Source organism: Drosophila grimshawi, unplaced genomic scaffold (genome assembly GCF_018153295.1).
Source record: "Drosophila grimshawi isolate 15287-2541.00 unplaced genomic scaffold, ASM1815329v1 contig_311, whole genome shotgun sequence".
Classification (NCBI taxonomy): domain Eukaryota; kingdom Metazoa; phylum Arthropoda; class Insecta; order Diptera; family Drosophilidae; genus Drosophila; species Drosophila grimshawi.
The window spans coordinates 30,992,281-30,995,830 of NW_025063098.1; the positions used below are offsets into that span (position 1 = coordinate 30,992,281).

General features: G+C 40.6%; 1 long non-coding RNA gene across 1 annotated transcript; it reads right to left on the reverse strand.

Moving 5' to 3' along the window:
* Positions 1-1,364: 1,364 nt before the first annotated feature.
* Positions 1,365-1,993, reverse strand: LOC122322508. The gene is made up of 3 exons (XR_006246660.1): positions 1,808-1,993; positions 1,623-1,735; positions 1,365-1,484 (listed from the first exon to the last, which is right to left on the reverse strand). It is a non-coding gene; the product is annotated as an uncharacterized LOC122322508 (long non-coding RNA).
* Positions 1,994-3,550: the final 1,557 nt, after the last annotated feature.

The following is a 3,550-nucleotide window of genomic DNA, read 5'->3' on the forward strand; positions in this document are numbered from 1 at the left end:
TACTTGCTTATTTGACAAATAGGTTAAAATACAATTTTTGTAAAAAAGCGAAAAAAAAACAATATTTGCAATAGCGTGTACCACTGTAACAGTGTTTAACACCGGCTGAGCACAACAAACAACTGTTTGCAGACCAGTCTGGCAACGCTGTTGCAGCTGGTCGGTGTTGACAATAATTTTTTCATAACAATGAGACATTTTTTTCAATTTAGATGGATAAAAACTACAAATAAAACACCCTATCATCTATTGCAGATTCCATCGGACGACCGGGATAGCGTCGGAGCAGGACACCAAAGAAGATAGCCCTCGATGGCGCGCCAGACTCCGTACAGAGGCGCATCACATGTCAGCCATACATGTGTGATCCATATGATGGAAAGGAACAAAAGGCTAATAATAAGCATTTTGTTTCATACCTTTTTAGCGGGTGCACCCAGGCGCGCATAATGCAACGCAGAGGCAGAGCTCACAGGTCGTCTTCATAGCGGCAGTGTGACCTGTGAAATATAAGAACAAAGGATTATGTGTTCCAGTCAGGTAGCCGTGCCAGAGCCTTGGGATGAACGCCTTGGATAGTTTTGCCGTGTTGTACTGTTTGGCAGTCAGGGGTGAGCCGTGCAGTGTGGCTTTTCTGTGTACAGCATCATGACGTGTTCATTTATTTTATTTCAGCAGACGGAGGTAGCGCAGAGGCCATTACAAGTGACAGGGCAGACATCTCTATCAACTTCTTCTGGCGTGCGCTGTGCTGACGTCGAGCGGTAGAAAGCCAGAACCACATGTAGATTTTATTAATGTAGTTGGTACTGCGAAAGCTCAATGAAGTTGAAATTGCGAAAGATCTGTTGCGTTATGATTGCAAATACAGGCCTTGGCCAGAGTTGAGTACGATGTCAAGTTTGTTTATCAGTAGTATCGGATGCGATGTATGTGAACGGTCAGGATCGCTATCTTTGTATTAAATTTTGATAATGTAGACAATAAGTATCCACATCAGCCGTGTAATTGCTGTATCGATATCATACTTGAGCGTATGAAAGAAACGCAAACTGGTGTAGTTTTATAGCGTCTGAAGCAGAGAGGGATTATAGTATTAATACTGTGATAATGTTGGTCAGAACGCAGATTTTCGCGGAACCTCAGCAAGCGTCTCAGCAGGGTTTTCGATTTGTTGAGCAGCTTTGCCATAATGCCCGCTTTTTTGGTTCAATTGATGAGACGGTAATTCATCTTTTTGTAGCTGCTGCTGCTGATACAACTGATAAACAAACTTGACATCGTACTCAACTCTGGCAAAGGCCTGTATTTGCAAAGCAGCAGATCTTTTGCAACTTCAACTTTATTGAGCTTTGGCAGTACCAACTACTTAAACAAATTCTAGTGGTTCTGGCTTTCTATTGCTCGACGTCAGCATAGCGCACGCGTGAAGAAGCTGATAGGGATGTCTGCCCTGTCACTTGTTATGGCCTCTGCGCTACCTTCTGCTGAAATAAAATAAATGAACACGTTATTATTCTGTATACAGACAAGCCATGCTTCACGGCTCAACCCTGACTGCCAAACAGTACAACACGGCAAAACTATCCAAGGCGTTCATCCCAAGGCTCTGGCACGGCTACCTGACTGGAACACATAATCCTTTGTTCTTATATTTCACAGGTCACACTGCCGCTATGAAGACGACCTGTGAGCTCTGCCTCTGCGTTGCATTATGCGCGCCTGCGTGCACCCGCTAAAAAGGTATGAAACAAAATGCTTATTATTAGCCTTTTGTTCCTTTCCATCATATGCATCACGCACTCACCTCTACATGTATGGCTGACATGTGATGCGCCTCTGTACGGAGTCTGGCGCGCCATCGAGGGCTATCTTCTTTGGTGTCCTGCTCCGACGCTATCCCGGTCGTCCGATGGAATCTGCAATAGATGATAGGGTGTTTTAGTTGTAGTTTTTATCCATCCGAATTGAAAAAATGTCTCATTCTTATGAAAACATTATTGTAAACACCGGCCAGCTGCAACAGCGTTGCCAGACTGGTCTGCAAACACCTGTTTGCTGTGCGCAGCCGGTATCAAACACTGGTACAGTGGTACACGCTATTGCAAATATTGTTTTTTTTTTTCGCTTTTCACAAAAATTGTATTTTAACCTATTTGTCAAATAGGTTAGGTTTGTCAAATAAGCAAAGCATCAAAAGCATTAAATCCAAAATCAAATGAAAAAAGGACCAGTTGAAAACCATCGAATCAAATCAAATCAAAAAATAAAAAAAAAACAACAAATGAAAAGTTCAATAACAAAAAAAAAATTGCTTCCCAGTTTCACCCCTTTTCAAAAGATGAGTGACTATGATAAAATCCCGGTTTCACTCCACGGTAAATAAATTCATTTGCTTCCCAGTTTCCCACCTTTTCGAAAAGTGAGTGACTATGATAATATTATCTAGGTTTCGCATCACGGTAAATAAATTCACTATTTGCTTCCCAGTTTCCGACCTTTTCGAAAGGTGAGTGACTATGATAATATTATCTAGGTTTCGCATCACGGTAAATAAATTCACTATTTGGTTCCCAGTTTCCCACCTTTTAGAAAGGTGAGTGACTATGATAATATTATCTAGGTTTCGCATCACGGTAGATAAATCCACTTATTGCTCCACCAAAAGGTACGCGACTATGATATTCTTTACCAGATTTCACTCCACGGTAAATAAATTCACTATTTGCTTCCCAGTTTCACCCCTTTTCAAAAGATGAGTGACTATGATAAAATCCCGGTTTCACTCCACGGTAAATAAATTCATTTGCTTCCCAGTTTCCCACCTTTTCGAAAAGTGAGTGACTATGATAATATTATCTAGGTTTCGCATCACAGTAAATAAATGGTAAATAAATTCACTATTTGCTTTCCAGTTTCCCACCTGTTCGAAAGGTGAGTGACTATGATAATATTATCTAGGTTTCGCATCACGGTAAATAAATTCACTAATTGCTCCACCAAAAGGTACGCGACTATGATATTCTTTACTAGGGTTCCCTCCACGGTAAATCAATTTTTTCTTTCACAGGTTTTGCATATATTTGTTTGATATTTGATATTTTCAGGTTTAATGGGCAGGTTTAATGAGGTCAAACCATAACTAAAAATACAAATTTCGAATCTTCAGTTTTTGCACCTTCAAAAAACAATAGCATTGTTTGCCTACACTCATTGTAGTTGGCTGCCGGCTCACTTAAGGTACCAAATGGTCTTCGACGACATTTTTTTTTTGGTTTTTATATCATTTTGGAAGTAGGCGGCCCGATTTTGTCAGTCCCCGGCCCCCTTTCGATACTCTTCTTCACACTGACGATCTTTTTTTTTTTTGTTTTGCTCGCACATTCTGTTTTCTAAGTCGGCGGCCACATCTCAGTCATACCATAACTAAAAATACAAACTTCGACAAAATCGGGCCACTTTTGACAAAGTTATGGCCATTTGCGTCTTTTTTCCCTCAAAAAATAGATAAAGTTTTAACATTAGTTAGGGGGTCCAGATGACAGTTTCA